Source organism: Oncorhynchus gorbuscha, linkage group LG15 (assembly GCF_021184085.1).
Source record: "Oncorhynchus gorbuscha isolate QuinsamMale2020 ecotype Even-year linkage group LG15, OgorEven_v1.0, whole genome shotgun sequence".
In the NCBI taxonomy this organism is placed as follows: Eukaryota; Metazoa; Chordata; class Actinopteri; order Salmoniformes; family Salmonidae; genus Oncorhynchus; species Oncorhynchus gorbuscha.
The window spans coordinates 19,081,670-19,101,966 of record NC_060187.1 but is presented as its reverse complement, the minus strand read 5'-3'; the positions used below and the strand labels follow the sequence as shown (position 1 = coordinate 19,101,966).

Below are 20,297 nucleotides of genomic sequence, written 5' to 3'. Positions count from 1 at the left end.
TCGTGGTTCCCCTTGCTCTACAAGCGCAGTGGCTTTTGTGGAGCGATGGGTAATATGCTTCGTGGGTGTCAGTTGTTGATGTATGCAGAGGCTCCCTCGTTGGAGCCCAGGTTGGGGCGAAGAGAGAGACGGAAGCTATACTGTTACACAAGCTCACAGAACGGTACTGCCGAGTGCTGAAGCGTGTAGCAAATTTAAGGCTGCTTCCTATATACATAGACTGAAATCACTGGCCACTTCAATAAATGAAACACCAGTCACTTTAATAATGTTTTCATATCTTTCATTACTCATGTATATACTGTATTATATCTACTGTATCTTAGTGTAGCCGCTCGGCTTTGCTCGTCCATATATATATATATATCAGGGAAGCAAACCTTTCGGCGCAATTCGCCGTTTTGAATCCAAAATAGGTGACACACTTGATTCGTACAAGTCCGATGAAGTTTTTTTTTTTGGGGGGGGTAATGCTGCGAAATGCTGGTGCACGCGACCGAAGAGAGAAGCAGCAGCCAATTAGCTAGTTACAGCATCAGCGCGCGCTCTGGAAAGACGGCACAGAATAGAACGTCTGTTTGCCAGCTACAGCAGCGCGCCCCCTGAACGATAACGGAGAGGTCAGTGAGAAGCCTGACCACGGAGACGGGGGTAAGAAGGTGATGAAGCGTACTTCATAACCTGTAGCCGAAAAACAACTGGCATTTGGTTAAGTTTGAGGTGAGGGATAAAGTGTGGTGGAACAAGTATTGTTAGCATTGTTAACGTTACTTATCTTGCTAGCTGGATCGAATTCTCTTTTAGCTAAATTAGCCAGAGAAACCTATAGAGGTGAAAGGAACACCACACACTTTCCCTCTCACTTTTTCAATACAGTGGATAAAAAGGGGTATGCAGGAGGTGTTCTCTGTCTGAAAGAGATCAATTATGCAAACAAAGGGTCTCATGCTCTGCTGCTGGCACATTGTAGAACAGATGTCCACAGGCAGAAAGTGTACAACGTAATAACCTACTGTGTAGCCCAAGGATATCACTTTTGTGTTCAACTTGATAGTACCACTTGTGAGTGAGGGGGATTCTTAAATGCTTTTACTCGGTGAACGTTATTTTTTGCACACATGTAGACTTGTACACTTGATCGATGTCTACTAGTGCCCACTATAGTAGAGCAAAAATAGAATGCTGGTTTGTATAATTTTATTTCTACTTTAAGATAATTTTTTCCCCATGTGCAATATTTAGATGTGTGTGCGTTCTATTGTAAAGGCTAATATTGCAGTTAGCCATGACAGTGTATTTTTTTTCTCAAGACTTGAGTGTCATTTGCAGCAAAGTCTAAGCAACAAATAACATTGGATTGCTTTCTTTGCATTTTTTTTAGCTGTGAGTTAGGTTCACATGAACCACTTTTTATTTAACACACAGAGACTGATCATCTAGATTATATTCTTTGTTTTAATTAGTTAATCTCAATTTCCCCCTAGCAGGGATTTTATTTGGCATGTTTCAGTGCAACAAACAAAAGTGTCACCTTTTTGGGCCATCACCAGTTTGCATCCCTGATATTATATATTTTTAATTTATCGTTCCGTTACTTCGACGTGTGTGTATTGGGTATATGTTGTGAAATTGTTAACTATTAAGGCACTGCAACGGTCTTAGGCACTGCATCTCAGTGTCAGAGGTGTCACTACAGATCTTGGTTCAATTCCAGGCAGTATCACAACCGGCCATGATTGGGAGTCCCATAGGGTGGCGCGTAATCGGCCCAGTGTCGTCCAGGTTAGGGTTTGGCCAGGGTAGGTCGTCATTGTAAATAAGAGCTTGTTCTTAACTGATTTGCCTAGTTAAATAACATTTAAAAAGGGACTGCACTGTCAGAGCTAGAAACACAAGCGTTTTGTTATTGCAGGTGTAACTAAATCTGCTAAACATGTATGTGACCAATAACATTTGATTTGATTTAGAGGAGGAATAATGGTCTGGGGCTATTTTTCATGGTTCGGTCTAGGCCCCTTAGTTCCATTGAAGGGAAGTCTTAACGCTACAGCATACAATGACATTCTAGACGATTCTGTGTTTACCTGTTTCAGCATGACAATGCCCCGTGTACAAAGCGAGGTCCATACAGAAATGGTTTGCATGACTGGCCTGCACAGAGTCCTGTCCTCAACCCCTTCAAACACCTTTGGGATGAATTGAACACCGACTGCGAGCCAGGCCTAATTGCCCAACATCAGTGCCCGACCTCACTAATGCTCTTGTGGCTGAATGGAGCAAGTCCACTCAGCAATGTTCCAACATCTAGTGGGAAGCCTTCCCAGAAGAGTGGAGTCTGTTGTAGCAGCAAAGGGGGGACCAACTCCATATTAATGCCCATGATTTTGGAATGAGATTTTTGACGAGCAGGTGTCCCCATATTTTTTGGTCTTGTCGTAGAAATATATTAATAACAAAGTAGAGCGAGAGAAATAAGCCTCTCTAGTGGGTCACGTATGTCCTAATGCTCTCCCATAACCCCTCTTGCACAAATCTGCACAGATGTGTATGACTCTGTACTACCTGGCGCGTGCACACACACACCATATCAGGCCAGTTGTAAATCTAAGTGGATGTGTATTCCCCCCTGACCCTCCGGCAGAGTGCTCTGGTGTTTACTCCTCACAGACAATCATTTTTCAATCAGTAATCAATGAACAAAGCAGCTAGCTGGAAGCTATTGACCCAAACCATCCAGGGCCCAGCACCACACAATGATAACCCAGGGAAGTGTGCAGTCAATCAATCAAATGTATTTATAAAGCCCTTCTTACATCAGCTGATGTCACAAAGTGCTGTACAGAAACCCAGCCTAAAACCCCAAACAGCAAGCAATGCAGGTGTAGAAGCATAGTGGCTAGGAAAAACTCCCTAGAAAAGGCCCGGAACCTAGGAAGAAACCTAGAGGAACCAGTCCTCTTTGGCTGTGCCGGGTGGAGATTTATAACAGAACATGGCCAAGATGTTCAAATGTTCATAAACAACCAGCAGGGTCAAATAATGATAATCACAGTGGTTGTAGAGGGTGTGTTGCTTTGTTTCCGCACGCATCTGTGTGTGTACAAAACCCAACATTTAGAGTGTAAAATGATCATAGAAAAAGGAATCTCAAACTCACTTTAATGTAAGTTGGGTTTATGGTATGTGAGTGTGTATGTGTGATTATCCTCTGAGCAGAAGATTCTTTAGCTCCTGTGCCTCTAAAAGCACAGGTGAGGTGTGTGTCAGGGTGTTGAACGGGTGAGGTGTGTGTCAGGGTGTTGAACAGGTGAGGTGTGTGTCAGGGTGTTGAACGGGTGAGGTGTGCGTCAGGGTGTTGAACGGGTGAGGTGTGCGTCAGGGTTTTGGACGGGTGAGGTGTGCGTCAGGGTGTTGGACGGGTGAGGTGTGCGTCAGGGTGTTGGACGGGTGAGGTGTGCGTCAGGGTTTTGAACGGGTGAGGTGTGTGTCAGGGTTTTGAACGGGTGAGGTGTGCGTCAGGGTTTTGAACGGGTGAGGTGTGCGTCAGGGTTTTGAACGGGTGAGGTGTGCGTCAGGGGTTTGAACGGGTGAGGTGTGTGTCAGGGTGTTGGACGGGTGAGGTGTGTGTCAGGGTTTTGAATCCAATCAAATTTTATTTGTCACATACACATGGTTAGCAGATGTTAATGCGAGCGTAGCGAAATGCTTGTGCTTCTAGTTCCGACAATGCAGTGATAACCAACAAGTCATCTAACTAACAATTCCAAAACTACTGTCTTATACACAGTGTAAGGGGATAAGGAATATGTACATAAGGATATATGAATGAGTGATGGTACAGAGCAGCATACAGTAGATGGTATCGAGTACAGTATATACATATGAGATGAGTGTGTACACAAAGTAAACAAAGTGGCATAGTTAAAGTGGCTAGTGATACATGTATTACATAAGGATGCAGTCAATGATGTAGAGTACAGTATATACATATGCATATGAGATGAATGTAGGGTAAGCAACATTATATAAGGTAGCATTGTTTAAAGTGGCTAGTGATATATTTATATCATTTCCCATCAATTCCCATTATTAAAGTGGCTGGAGTTGGGTCAGTGTCAATGACAGTGTGTTGGCAGCAGCCACTCAATGTTGGTGGTGGCTGTTTAACAGTCTGATGGCCTTGGGATAGAAGCTGTTTTTCAGTCTCTCGGTCCCAGCTTTGATGCACCTGTACTGACCTTGCCTTCTGGATGATAGCGGGGTGAACAGGCAGTGGTTCGGGTGGTTGATGTCCTTGATGATCTTTATGGCCTTCCTGTAACATCGGGTGGTGTAGGTGTCCTGGAGGGCAGGTAGTTTGCCCCCGGTGATGCGTTGTGCAGTCCTCACTACCCTCTGGAGAGCCTTACGGTTGAGGGCGGAGCAGTTGCCGTACCAGGCGGTGATACAGCCCGCCAGGATGCTCTCGATTGTGCATCTGTAGAAGTTTGTGAGTGCTTTTGGTGACAAGCCGAATTTCTTCAGCCTCCTGAGGTTGAAGAGGCGCTGCTGCGCCTTCTTCACGACGCTGTCAGTGTGAGTGGACCAATTCAGTTTGTCTGTGATGTGTATGCCGAGGAACTTAAAACTAGCTACCCTCTCCACTACTGTTCCATCGATGTGGATAGGGGGGTGTTCCCTCTGCTGTTTCCTGAAGTCCACAATCATCTCGTTAGTTTTGTTGACGTTGAGTGTGAGGTTATTTTCCTGACACCACACTCCGAGGGCCCTTTTAGATTTGCTAACTTCTTAGTAATGACTCGGGACGTCGGTTTTGATAAGAAAGCTTCTTTTAGTAAGAATACTTGTTTATGTTACATTTAACATCAATGGGTTTGGTACAGAGCAATGCAGGTAAGATGCTGTCGGAAAGTCAGCTACAATCACTAAACACCTGCACATAATTGGCGCGTTATCACTCATTCCTCTCGCAAGGCATTCTGGGACTTGCAGTCAAAAAGCAGAATTCAACACAACCCAATACAATTACATGTGCAAATAAATCTAAAGAATTATCTCAAATATCTCAGCTCAAAGAATGAACTTAAACATTAACTCAAACACATTAAAGTTACAACATCCTCCCCCCCCGATGAACAATTATGTTCATCTAGATCTCTAGGCAGTATATCAACTGAATAGGTCTCCTCAACAAAGTCCCCGAAGCAGTACCAACTGAACATGATCTAACTAAGCCATCTCGGCCTGGAAACAGTTCCTCAATCTTTCCTAGTTTCCAGGTTTGTCTGGCTTAGTTAGATCATGTTCAGTTCGTACTGCTTCAGGGACTTTGTTGAGGAGACCTATTCAGTTTGTTGCGAACAGAGTGACGGAGATCCAGTTCTTGACCAATCCAGAGTCATGGTCACATATTGAAGGGAAAACTAATCCAGCTGACCTCCCTACCAGAGGACAAACTGTTCGAAACTTGACACAGAGCGAGCTATGGTGGAATGGACCCAGAATTCTGACATCACCCAATCAGTCAGAAGAGACTGATGATAACAAGGTTCCGGATGAGGTGAATATAGAACTCAAGTCCAGTTGCCAGGTTTGTCTGGGTGTGTTATCTTCTCCAATGAGTACAACGTCACCCGCCTTCAGTGGGGTGGGCTGTGGTGTGTCACAGCGGTGTGCTGACTTTAGATCCAGCAAGTAGTCTCTTCGCCAACTGTTCCAGAAACTGGTCACAAGTCTCTGCCTGTACTTCCATCTGCGTGTCATTTCCCCCTTGTTTAACGTTGGGTGCTGAGTGTCAGCTGGAAATGGCCTTGGAGGCAAAGAGGTCAGTCTTTTACCCACCAGGAAGTGTGCTGGGGTCAGGGGTTGTGGTTCATCCACCATTGTGCACGAAGGTCAGAGGCCTAGAATTTAAGATAGCTTCAACCTCTGTCAGGACTGTGCACATCTCTTCAAAATTAAGTGAAGCTCTCCCAAGAACCTTTCGCAGGCATGTTTTTACTGACCTGACGAGTCTTTCCCAGAATCCGCCCCACCAGGCTGCTCGCTCTGCGATGAACCTCCAGGTGATGCCCCTTTCTGAGAAGAACGCCAAGAGTTGGGGCTCTTCGATTGCCTTCCACAGCTCTTTCAAGTCCTGATCAGCTCTCTTGAACGTTTTTGCATTATCTGAGTAGATTACCTTGCATAATCCTCTCCTTGAGATGAATCTTTTTAGAGCTAACAGGAATGTCTCTGTTGACTGAGCAGAGACCAGTTCCAAATGCACTGCTCTGGTTACAGCACAAGTGAACAGTGCAATGTACGACTTCTTCACAGAACCATTTTCTTTCACAGAGCGGTCCTGCAAAATCCACACCTGTGACTTCGAATGGTGGGGATTCAGTTATTCTGTCTTTTGGTAAAGGCGCAGTGACCTGCTGTCCGGCCCTTGCCTTGAATCTCTTGCACACTATACATCTTGCCACTGTGCTCTTGACTAGCTGCCTAGCACTCAAGATCCAGTATCGCTCTCTGATTTGAACTAGAGTGTCTCTTGCTCCAGAATGCATCACCTTCTCATGATGGTACTGTATCAGCATTTCCGAGTATCTGGACTTATTGGGCAGAACCCATGGGTGCTGCTCTCTGAATGTGAAGTTGGACTGTTGCAGTCTTCCTCCTACACTGAGTAGTTCGTGTTCGTCCAGGAAAGGTTTCAGTTCTCTGATTTTACAGTCATTGTTTAGGCTTTTTCCTGCCTTCAGTAGTTTGATCTCCTGTCCGAAACTCTGTTGTTTTGTTACCTTAATCCAGTACCTTTCTGCATCGAACAGTTCGTCAGCAGTCAGTTCACCTTGCATCTTTATGGTTGTACGAGCATTGGCTATGAATCTCTTTATCCAGGCGGTGACTCTGAACACTCTTTTCAGTTTGCTGTACCTTTCAAGCTCCAACACGGGTTCAGTGCTGTCTGTGCTGTTTGCTGCAAGTTGTACAGTAACCTGGCAACTGGACTTGAGTTCTATATTCACCTCATCCGGAACCTTGTTATCATCAGTCTCTTCTGACTGATTGGGTGATGTCAGAATTCTGGGTCCATTCCACCATAGCTCGCTCTGTGTCAAGTTTCAAACAGTTTGTCCTCTGGTAGGAAGGTCGGCTGGATTAGTTTTCCCTTCAATATGTGACCATGACTCTGGATTGGTCAAGAACTGGATCTCCGTCACTCTGTTCGCAACAAACTGCTTCCATTTCTGAGCTGAGCTGCAAATCCAATGCAGCACGATCACCGAGTCTGTCCACATTTTGATCTGTTTTTCTTCCATTTTCAGTGTGGTCATCAAGTTGTTTGCTAGTCTCGCTCCAATCACAGCTCCCATGAGCTCCAGGCGTGGCAGCGTCATTTTCTTAAGTGGGGCTACCCTGGACTTGGATGCGACTAGACTTGTTGTTTCCCTGTCTTGTGACTCACCTTGTAAGTAAGCTACTGCACTGTAAGCCCTTTCACTTGCATCACAGAACACGTGTAGTTTCAGGGTGTGGTTATTCTGTGGCCGCATGTCTGTTCTGTACCACCTTGGTATGGTGAGCTGGTGTAACTGGGGTAGTTCTGAACACCACTGTTGCCATTCTCGTGTTAGATCAGGTGGTAATTCTTCGTCCCAGCTGAGTCCCCTCTCCCACATTTCCTGGAACATGCACTTGATCCTGATGGTGAAGGGAGTTAAGAAACCAAGAGGGTCGAAGATACGTGCAGACGACTGCAGAACACTTCTCTTTGTGTTTTCCTTTTGCCTTAGAATGTTCAGTAGTGGCCTGAGGTCAAACACAAAGTCATCCGTTTCCGGCCTCCATACTAAACCTAAAACCTTCAGCACTAATCCTTGTGTTTGTAACGTCAACGGGTGGTCAGTTGTCGTACTCTCCTCCCATTTCGTTTTCAATTCAGGAGAATTGGTCATCCATTTGCAGAGGTCCATGCCTGCAATCGACAGCATTCGCTTTGCAGTTGTTGTCACAAGGTAAGCCTCTTCAACATTGCGTGAACTTGCAATGAAGTCATCTACGTAGTGACTCTCTCAGTATCTCTACAACTTCTGGTTGTTCTGTTTCATATTTTTTTTGGTGCTTCCTGATTGTAGCTGCCAGCAAAAATGGACTTGGGGAAGCTCCAAATACCACTCTTTTCATCCTCAGCACACGCAGCTCCTCTTCATTTTCTCCCCTTGGTGGGCCAGTGAGCCATAGAAATCTCACGGCGTCCCTGTCTCTCTCTGCTAGGGATATCTGCAGGAAAGCTTTCTTGATGTCTGCCATGAATGCGATCTCATGTAGTCTGAACTTTATCAGAACGCTGAGCAGATCCGGATTCAGGTTCGGTCCTGTGAGTAGACAGTCATTGAGAGATGGACAGCCATCTTCATGGGACGAGGCATCTTCATGGGACGAGGCATCAAACACCACTCTCAGTTTTTTTGTCACCTTATCTTCTCGGAGTACTGCATGGTGAGGTAAGTAGTATTTTACGTTGTCTGCACTTGATGCGTTGTCCATGGGCACGTCCTCTGCCATATCTTGTTGTAAGTAGTCTTCTACTACTTCATTGTATCTGCTGTACAATGTCACATCCTTCTTCAGTCTTTTCTTCAGACATTCAAGCCGTTTCTTGGCGATTCTATAGTTGTCTTGGAGTTCTGGCATTTCTCGTTTCCATGGCAACTCCACATGGTATCGCCCATCTTTGAAGGTGGTTGTTTCCTCGAACCTTTGAAGAGCCTCGTTTTCCTCTGAGTTCTGTGTCTTCTCGCTTAGAATACCCAGCGACTCAAGCTCCCAGAATGCATGCAGTTGCTTGGAGACTAATGTGTCTTCATCAAGTGGGATGAACATGCAGGTTGCCTCGGCGACACTTGACATGGACACGGGTCCCTGCACCGACGATCCAAAGGTGCTCTCTAAAGCAACTAGCGTGTCTGTCAGTCGCTCCACTCTGCCTGATACTATCTGCCAGTAGTAGTCTGCTCCTATCAGGACAGAGAGTTCAGGATCATTGTCATCTCCTGGAAAGTCTGCGAGCTGCAGTCCCCTTTTACTGAGCTCATACTGAATCCGTTCACCAGGAACCTTCATCACAGCTGTGCACACTTGTGGGGTTTCAATTGCCTCTCTCTATTCTCTGCTGTTTGTCCCAGACATTCTCCAAGATTACTTTCTCTGTGTTGCGTTGGGACGTTGCTGGGGCAGAGGAGCCAAACGTGTGAAGAGTGAGTGCCTCTTGTCTGATTACAGGTAGCTTCAAGCCCTTCACAAGGTTTTCATGTATGAAGCTTCTCTGACGGCCTCCATCTAGTAAGCAACGAGCTATCTTCCTGCCCGATGGGCCTTCTACCCATGCCTTTGCCGTTTGTAGCAACACAGTGTTCTGTCCATCTGGTTTCATCTTCACTGAATGGGGCATAACTGAGGAAACAACAGCGTCTACAGAAACAGTAGGGGGTTGCACCTCACTCCTCTCACTGGTACACACCGCAATGTGATGTCTGCTTCCACATGTTGCACATGACACATCTTTGACTTTACAGAATTTTGCTATGTGTCTCTGTCCTAAACATACAAAGCATCTTCCCATGTTCTTTAGTTTCTCTTTGCGTGTAGCAATATTGTAGTCAGGGCAGTTTTCTGATTTGTGGTCTGCACTGTCACAAAATAGACACGTTTGCTGTTCCTTCTGGCTGGCTGTATGCAGTGCTGCAGCAGAGGGCATGTTGGGTCTTCTTGGTTTCATTTCATTGGAGAAGCATGACTTGTTCCATGGTTTGCTTTCTTTCTGTTGGTTGTATGATCTTGTCATTTGTAGCGCTCTCTCCCTGCTCTGAACCTCTTTCTGTAGGAAACTGATAATCTCAGACACTTTCCATTCATCTTATACTCCCCTCTGACGACTATAGTCAAGAGCTATGTCCTCTGGAATCATCTGCAGTAAGATTGGGAATAGTAGGCTTCCATAGGATTCTGACACCACACCCAGTGATTCCAGGCTCCTAATCTGAATTTCACATTCATCATATAGCTGCTTCAATGCATTTAGATCAGAGGATTTCTTCACAGGTGTGAGATTCAGCAGCTTTGACATATGAGCACTAATCACAAGGTCTTTCCTTCCAAATCTACTCTTGAGTAGAGTGATTGCATTATCATAGTTACTGTCTGTTAACATCAGTCCTGCTATTGCCTTAGCAGCTGGTCCAGTGAGATATGTTTTCAGATAGATAAACTTCTCTTTTTTACACAGTGAATCATTGTTGTGAATAGCAGTCTCATACTGGCTCAAACTCCTGCCACATACTGACATCTCCATAGAATTTCTCAATAATCAACTTCGGAAGCCTTACTGAGTTAGCGTCACTCACCCGGGCTGGTAGTGGATTGACGTCCTGTTTCGTCGTTATCACTCTTTGTGCACGGCTCTTCAGCATGATAATGCGTTCTTTATAATCCTCCGTGCATGCAATCTTTGCCTCCAATCCGTCCAATGGCGTTAACTGTTCAATTCCACGATCGAGTTCAAACAAACTGTCCTCCTTAGCTGATAACAATTCCAACAATGTACTCAAGTGATCGGTATCCGGATTTGACTGGGATATTTCCACATCAATCTGATTCAAAATCCTTGTTGTTGCGCCTCGAATGGTACCCCGCTATCGTCTCATTCTTTCTGCTTCATGCCGACGTTCCTCCTCAGGCATTTCAGCCACTTCTTCGTCGCAGCTCATGTCCCGGGTTTCGGCACCAAATTTTAGATTTGCTAACTTCAAATTAATGACTCGGGACGTCGGTTTTGATAAGAACTTCTTTTAGTAAGAATACTTGTTTACGTTACATTTAACAACAATGGTTTTGGTACAGAGCAATGCAGGTAAGATGCTGTCGGAAAGTCAGCCACAATCACTCGCACCTGCACATAATTGGCGCGTTATCACTCATTCCTCTCGCAAGGCATTCTGGGACTTGCAGTCAAAAAGCAGAATTCAACACAACCCAATACAATTACATATGCAAATAAATCTAAAGAATTATCTCAAATATCTCAGCTCAAAGAATGAACTTAAACATTAACTCAAACACATTAAAGTTACAACAGGCCCTCACCTCCTCCCTGTAGGCCGTCTCGTCGTTGTTGGTAATCAAGCCTACCACTGTTGTGTCGTCCGCAAACTTGATGATTGAGTTGGAGGTGTGCGTGGCCACACAGTCGTGGGTGAACAGGGAGTACAGGAGAGGGCTCAGAACGCACAGTTGTGGGGCCCCCGTGTTGAGGATCAGCGGGGAGGAGATGTTGTTGCCTACCCTCACCACCTGGGGGCGGCCCGTCAGGAAGTCCAGTACCCAGTTGCACAGGGCGTGGTCGAGACCCAGGGTCTCGAGCTTGATGACGAGCTTGGAGGGTACCATGGTGTTGAATGCCAAGCTGTACGGGTGAGGTGTGTGTGTGTGTCAGGGTTTTGAACGGGTGAGGTGTGTGTGTCAGGGTGTTGGACGGGTGAGGTGTGTGTTTCAGGGTGTTGGACGGGTGATTTGTGTGTCAGGGTGTTGGACGGGTGAGTTGTGTGTGTCAGGGTGTTGGACGGGTGATTTGTGAGGGTGTTGGACGGGTGAGGTGTGTGTGTCAGGGTGTTGGACGGGTGAGGTGTGTGTGTCAGGGTTACATTACACTACACTCAGCGATGGACTATCGTCCTGATCACCCCTGACAGCCAATCAGATGCTGCCTTGTGTTCAGAAGGCGAGTGGTCCAGGTGTCTGCATCTTCTCAACATATATCAATTATACATCCATCTGGATTCCATTCCGGAACCAATGGCTTCCTGGATGACCTGGAGGTCAGCTATCACACCCTGTCCTCTTCCCTGGTGTCATGTCATCATGAAAATGTGGTGTCAACAGCCACAAGTTTCCCCCACAATGCAGGGCATTTGTACACTTCATCCCCGGGGGGTAGTGGAAGGGGCAGTGTGACATTGGAGGACAGGAGACAAGATGAACTGGAGGTGAGGGTTAAAGAGGTTCCAGGCAGGTCAGGGTGAGGGACTGATATCATGACCATCCAACAGAATAATGATAGTCTTTGCTTGGAGTGAAGACGTGACGCTCACAGTTTTGGGGCGAGAGAGTTGGTTTGTGACTGTACTAAAGCTTCACTGGCCCAGTTCTCAATACACTCACTGCTACAGAGAAATAAAGAGAATTCTGTGCTTCCCTTCACCATTCTCTCTCTCTCTCTCTCTCTCTCTCTCTCTCTCTCTCTCTCTCTCTCTCAGGCTAGTAGATGTATATTTTATGCTCTGCTCTGGAGGCTTTTACAGATGTTATTTTTTACTTAAAGAGAGAAAGGGGACTGCTACTCTATAATTTAGAGGTAATCCTGTCCACCAAGAATAAATAAATAAACACAGCAACAAACAAACAAATGTGTGCACACTATGGTTACTTCACAGACATTTAGTACACACCTCAATAGAAGACCTGCATAGTAGTGTACTGCACAGATTCATTGACAATGAGTTCATATTGAAAACCAAAATACACAGTACAAGTGGATGTGTAATCCGTTTTGTCTTGTTTCAATCAATTTAAATAGCATTATGTATTGTACAGAATCTACAAATAGCTAACTATTATTATATTGTATTCATTCTCATACAGAATAACCAATATGCTAAATTGATAAATACACAATCATGCAAAACTGTTTGCAGTGTCCTAAAATACCACATTTTCAAAGACTAGAAATAGTCCTAATATACATTTATGTCATTTAGCAGACGTGAGTACATAAATGTTCATACTTTTCCCCATACTGGTCCCCTGTGGGAATCGAACCCTGCTGTTGCAAGTGCCATGCTCAACCAACTGAGCCACACAGGGCCTATAAAGCTCTGTGAAATATGAATTGAGTTGTACTGTAGTAGGGCAGTGTTGTGGGCTAGGTATCGTGATGTCTAGTCTGGGAGTTTAGGGTCTTGGGACCACTCTCCTTGCCTTCCCCAGACAAGAAGAAAATTGCACCCCAGAGTCAGGCAATGACACACACACACACACACACAGTGAGAGGGACAGAGGGAAAGGTAGGAGGAATTCCTGTGTTTTAGAGAGGGATGTTATTAAATCTTTATAAGTATGTCTGTCGAGGAATCAAGACACCCGCTCTCCTCCTTTTCCTATTGGACAGTGAGAGGCTCAAGCATGGTTCTGTGTGTGTGTATTGGCCTCCTCGTAACTTATTGATGATGGAGGGTGTTATTAGGGCATCACCCTGCTGCATGCTGGACACACTGATACTGACACACACACACATGGAGAGAGAGAACAGAAACGGGAGAGGGGAAGTGGGAGGAGGATGTTGATATTGATGAGTGTTTTGAGCAACGAGACTAACCCACCACTCTTACACTGCAGTTTGGATTGAAGCCTCATCTCATTGACTTTGAGACCAACCAGAGAGTATCAGTCCCAGGCCACACGTTACACCTGTCCTGTCATTATAATATCATCCAATTTCTACTGTGAAGATCAATAAAGTTGATTAAATTCAATGATCCCTAGTTATCAGGTGTGTTTTTTTTTCTACCATTATTTATCATGACAAACATTCATTTTAATAGCTGTACTGGTCATTAGTATCTCCGAGAATGAGTGAATAGCCACTGGCTTTTTGTCTTGTCTGACAGCCCTTTCCAACACTGTAACTTTGTCCTGTCTGTAGCTGAAATTACATCAACACACTAGAGATGACATGAATGAATGAATGAATAACAAATATTCTACAGGAACAAATCCATCATGATATACACTGAGTGTACAAAACATTAACAACACCTTCCTAATATTGAGTTGCATGGTCTTAATGTTTTGTGCACTCAGTAGAAAATACACTATCAACAGCAAAAGAAAAACTCAAAGATCCAATTAAATAGAAACGTGGCACCAAGTGATAATATCCAAATAGAAATACGTTTTGATATTTGATAAAGATTTGAGTCAAATAATTTTCACATTAGTTGTAGCCTACAATATTTAGGCTAAACGCGCTAAGTAATTATATGCATATTAAAGACATTTTATTAATGTTAACAAAAAACGGAATGTGATTTTTTTTTAAACTTTTTTTGTGGTTACTAATGTTGATAAATATGTTTCATACAAGTGAACACTGAACTTTTGAATATATTTGAATTGAAACGAGTGAACAGTGCTCACCAAGACATTATCACACGCAGAACAAGCCATTATCCTCCCCCACTTCCACCCTACCCTGTCTGTCTGTCTGTCGGTTTGTTTGGAGTTCCTTCATTCAGCACGATGTCTCTCTCCTTCTCTCAGCAACGATAAAAGACCATCGGAATATTCGGTAGAGATCCGATAGACCAGAAGGCTGCAATTAATATCCATGCCAAACGGTGGAGCTGCTCGATAGCAAACCAAGCCTGCGGCCAAACGGAGAAGGTAAACACACCACAACACGCAGGGCCTCCGGATACCACCATAGCTTGCTGTAAAATAGTTCAAGATCTGATTTCTTCAAGTACAGTTTTGTTTTTGTTATGGAGGGGGTAAGTAACAACCAATCATTCCCCTTATACTTAATTATCTCATTGACCGGTTGGCTGACAACGTCATGAAAAAGAAGCGCATGCATCGATGAGACCGGAAGGTGTATGTTATGATTCGGAACGGTCAAATAGCTAGCAACGGTGACCTACTGTTGGAGCATCCTACTGGGGGCACACTTGTTTCTACAACGAGAGGACTTGAATCTGACCCGGTGTTGTGACAGGTTGTGCAATGTTAGATTCTGTTGTCACGAGTTAAGTTGTTAAGAATAACTGGATGAATGGAATAAAGACGAATGTAAATAAACGACCTGAAGTTGGAAATGAACAGCAGTTTCTGGTATGAATACATTTCATGAATTATGTTTATTCGAGAGACCAGTTTGCGGTTATGAAGATGATGAAGGATGAATTGGGAAAGGTAGAGTCAGAGTGACCAGGAGCGGTATTATGGTGATCTCATGTAAATGCTGGGATATATGAGATAAGCGTGTGTATAAAAACCACTACAATCGCATAAATGTAAAAAGTTTGACGCCGAATATCAGTGTTGAAGAGTCAGAGGATGCACGGTGCTGCTATTGTGATGGGAATCAGGTTCCAGAGTTCACTGAGTGCCTTGTTAGGGTGAAGGAGGTCAAAGTAGCGAGGATCAGGGCTGTCTCCTATGCGGATGCAGTGGACATTGTTGAAGGAGAGAGTAGAGATGTTGAAGCTATGACAGTGGATGAGATATTACCCCCCAGGCCCCAGAGACTGTAGGGACCTGAGTAGACATTTAAAACTGAATGAAGGAGTACATTTGAGAATATTATGAGTGTTTTTCACCCAAAACCCAGTAGGTGATGGAAATAATACCTGTTTGGATGTAGAAAAAGATAGCTAGCAACAATGACAAGAATGTGGGGAATCATAGGTAGCACATTTCAGCTTGTTGTATCTTGTTATTGATACCATGTCTTGTTTTCACTAAAGTTATGTCTATGTTTATTTTAAAAATATGTTAGCTAGCTAACCAACAACTGTAAAAATGTATTTGAGAGACAACAAGTGCTCATTGTGCGACTGTAGGGGAGATTGGGGTAAATTGAGCCACCCTTGTTTCAGGGAAACCATACACAAAACGTATAATTTGACCAAATATTTAGGAAGAGGACTTCATTCATTTCATGAAGTCTGTGAAGGAAGAAACCACATGGAAAAAGTTGAAAGCAAGTTAGGTTAAAAAAAAAACAGATGTTCACCAATTCATATTAATTGATTGTGTTAGCGGTTTCATGATGCTTGTATCTAAACCAAAGTAGATCATTGTAATACTGTTTTTAACATCAGTATAGGCTTCAATACAGTAGCATGAAAGTGCATACTTAAAGCTGTGTGGGCTAATATAGTCTAAATGTTTTCCCAATGATCTCCAGCTTCCAATTGTCTCATTCATCCCCCTCCTCTCCCCTGTAACTGTTTCCCGGGCCATTGTTGCAAACGAGAATGCCTTCTCAGTCAATTTACCTGGTAAATTAACCAAAATAAAGTTGAGCCAATGGCCATGGGGTAAATTGAGCAAATGAAGTGTTTTCTACCCAGGCGTAATGTAAGGCATTGTCGCTGGGATATGAGGTAGCAACAGCGGCATCCCCGTTGTGGCGGTAATGCACACGAAAACAATCCATGCCTTGTGCGGTCCGGAGTGCTGGTTGTGATCTTCTCCTTGAGTGTGCTGCCGAAGCGTCTCTCACTCACACTGCCCTCCATCAAATGATCGGGTCTTACTCGCAGGCTACAAGTCAGACAGATCAGGTACGCAACTGTGCGCGTCCTTATCCAATTCCGAGGTACATATTGAAGATATTGGAACAATCTTACTATCCCCCATAGTACAAAAGTCTACATATTCTGTACGAGAATTAAATATTAGAAACATAGTCTGGGACATTTGTGGTATGCAATAGATCCCAAATGAATACAACCACTAGCATCAAAAACACTTTTTTTTAATGCAACGTGGCTGACGCAACAGATCATTTAGCTTAAAATGTTGATAAACTATTAGGCTATTTCTTCACATTATAAGCGCAGCAATGCGCACACGGCAGTAGACTATAAGCACTAATGTTCCATTAGCAGGAAAACACCATTCTCAAAAGTGAACACAAATATGATTATGCTTGTAATGCTTTTATTATAAAGATGCATTTTTTACTGTGAAAATTATCTTCCCCAAACTTGAAACTCACGCACTGCTTATATATGCTAAATTTGCTTAATTTTAAGAAGTTTTTTGGCCACTTTAGTTGTGATACAAATCTTATTAAAACATATAGTCCTATAGTTCTAAGGGCTAGGGTACAAGAGCTGGGCTCCCGAGTGGCATAGTGGTCTAAAGCACTGCATCTCAGTGCTAGAGGCGTCACTACAGACACCCTGGTTCAAATCCAGGGTGTCTGTAGTGTATCACAACCAGCCGTGATTGGGAGTCCCATAGGGCAGTGCACAATTGGCCCAGCGTCGTCCATGTTTGGCAGGTGTAGGCCATCATTGTAAATACGAATTTGTCCATTACTGACTTGCTTAGTTAAATAAAGGTTAAATAAAAAAAGAGATGTGACTATGATTTCAAAAAGTTGCCAAAAAAAGCATTGTTTCTTATGCTGGGCATCATTCACAACTGATAGGCTAGAATTGTTACCCATCAGACTGTTCTTGATTTAATCTTGTCTTTACATATACTAAATAATATATGTGTGACATTTGTTTGGATATGAATGGACCATTATCATGCACCTGTATCGAAACAAGGGAAGTGTAAAAATGCATGTCATCTATGCACTTACATATGGAATGGAGGACACATATCCCTGTGGTGTATTTTCATGCCAGCCAGGTAGGCTGTACTCCTGTTGGAAATATTATCAATGGGATTAATATTAGGAAAGGTGAGACATAAATATAGGAAGCCTAGCCTATAGAAAGCTGATGGCCGTTAATAAAAAGAGGAGGAGACCATCATTCTGTTTCTCCACAATTGCATAGCCTACAGAAATGTAGCGCAACATGAGCTTATGGGCTCTCATGGAGTGTTTGATTAGATTTTGAAATACATTTGCATTGATGTCAGAGTGATGAGAGGGACAATAGAGTGCTGAGTACCAGGCAGTTAGCAAGTTTGCTAGGTTACTAATGACCATGAGCAGCATTAGAGCTTGGAGAAGCCTAACTACCGTGACTACATTTACATTTAAGACATTTAGCAGACGCTCCTATCCAGTCATGTGGAATTTGACTGCCTTCATGACTCGTGGCGGTAATACGAAATAATACAATATTTCCCTTGACGGACTGATGCTGAATGTAAACTATATTTCAAAACATAAATAGGAAAATGTGGGGTAAGTTTAGCATTTGTTTACATGTTGTCAGCAGTCTAAGCCAATCCTGTCTGTTTTCCTCCTTAGTTACACACACGTTGGTTTTGTTGCCAAACAACCTACCCATTTATAGTTTCGCTTTCTCTGTAGTTCTCATCGTTGTTGGATACAGGAAGGAATGCACATCTGTCCATATAGGTGAGTTGTGTTTCTATTTCCATTGGGTTCAGCCAGGGCCTGACAACCGCATTTGGGGCCCTGGGTACTGACTTCCATGTGCAGTTTTATAGTGCTATTCTATACATTTTGTCATGAGGCTATGAGAACATGTTGCAGGTTTCAAGATCATTTCCAGCAACCTTTTTCCATGGGTCAGAGAAATAATGTGCAGTTTTATATCTCATCTCATGCTATTGTTCACATTTACCCATGAGGCTGAGAGAGAATTTGGCCGTTTTAAAGCAAATTTCCTGCAATTCTACTTATTGCTATCATATGCTATCTGTGGGGCCCCAGGTAAAGAGCTAAACATGAACAATAAACAAATGTACAGATAAAAGACAACTGTCATTTATTTCTACCCAGACCTCGTGAAAGAAGATCAGGCATATGGTGCTGCACACAACAAGCTTTCTCCCAGGCTGTCCATTATCTACAGGAATGGCCTCTCTCAGGAGATTTCTCCTACCCGCCCTCTCGCCTCCTCTCATCTTCTCTGTGGACGGAAGGTGTCTCCCATCCTGTGTGCCCTCCCTGGTGACGCTCCAAGGACGGATGGGGACGGAGTGAGTAGGGGGGCAATCCTGGTGTGTGTGCTCTGTTCTGCTCAGTGGCGTTGACAGCTGTCACTTTGGCTGGCACTAATGCAGACGGGCTAACGTGTAATGATCAGGGACAGGCCCAGATCTGGGGTCTCTCCGCATCCCAGGACTCACCGCACTCCCTGTGTCACTGACTGCCTCTCTTCTGCCTGAGAGGCCTGTGTCTCCCCTGCTGTGGGGAGTGGAGGGACTGGTACATGGATAGCTACATGCTGGTAGTGAGATGCAAGGGCAGTGTGTAGTGTACAGTTTTACCTTCAGGAGTAAAGGAGAGGAGGGAGGGAAAGCCAGAAAAGTATGTGTGTGTGCGTCCCCTACTTGTGTGTGTGTGTGTGCGTGCGAGTGTGTATCAGTGTGTGTTTGCGAGCTCTGAGGTGTGTGTGGGTAGAGCTCTGAGGAGCAGGGTGGGTAGTGGCTAGGGAGAGATAAGGGAGCGGATATAAGAGGGTTCAGCCAGGTCACAGTGTGGTTAGCACCGACAGCAGGAGGAAGGAAAGTGATCCACCAGCCATCGCTACTAATACCAAGACAGAGCAGGAAAATAAGACAGGGAGAGAGGGAGGGGAATGGAGAATATAGTGACCAGGGAAGGGAAGAGGAGAGGATAGAAGAAGGTAGGAGTAGTTGTTGTGTAAGAAGAAAAGGGATGGAGAAGGAGGGTGCTGTAGTGTTTGGCGGTTGCAGCCCTCTAAAATTACTCCTGCTCATTATCATGCCTGCTGTCTGTTTGCTGCCTGTCTCTGTAGCTCCAGGAATGTCAGGTGTGGACTCTCTAAAAGGGAGACTGTGTGTGTGTGTGTGTGTGTCTATGTTTCCTTGTCTCTCTGCATACGGCACCCGTAGCCATTGTATGTGTGCTGAATCAGCTTGTTATCTGGTGGAGCCGGAGACAGAATGGGTTTAAATATCAGCATCGTCGCAAGGCCCTCCACCACCCACTTAATCATCTGTTTGTTTTCTCCTCCCTTTCTCTTTCACACACATGCACACACTTCCTGCCAGACCTTTGCCACTACGGGCCTATAGGATTATAAGACTTTCTCATCCCCTGTTTCATTTAGTCAAAATGACTACCTAAAAGGGTTAACGACGTCAGGAGAGAGGGAAGGCTTGAGGAAGAGTTTTCATCTGGAGATTATCCCCCAACATACATCTGTTAATTAATATCAACTGGTAGTTCCAGTGTTAATTCAGGCTCAGGGTCTGCTAGTATAATAATCAGGATAATCTGTCTAATACAGCTGGATTACAACAGGTTAGGAAAATAGGACCTGAAACTGGATTTTGGGATTCACTAAAACATTCATCTGTTATCATGGTTACCATCATCTAATAGTCATTTGATGTTACAGATAATATTATGGACAGACTTGTGCCATCAGTTCATGTTCAGACGAATACTCGTATAGGTAAAGCTAAACATAGGCTCTGTGTGTGTGTGTGCACCCAGAAGAAATGGTTGTTCAACATGCCCCTTCCACACTCTCATTCATACACGTTCACACAGATACTCACCAGAG

At 44.2% G+C, this 20,297-nt stretch overlaps 1 long non-coding RNA gene across 1 annotated transcript in view; it reads left to right on the top strand.

The window, feature by feature from the left end:
- Nucleotides 1-560: 560 nt before the first annotated feature.
- The window catches only part of LOC123997506, a 34,400-nt gene continuing 14,663 nt past the window's right edge, over nucleotides 561-20,297 (top strand). The window contains exons 1-2 of the long non-coding RNA XR_006832125.1: nucleotides 561-659; nucleotides 14,362-14,484. This is a non-coding gene — a long non-coding RNA (uncharacterized LOC123997506). The remainder of the gene's footprint in view (nucleotides 660-14,361; nucleotides 14,485-20,297) is intronic.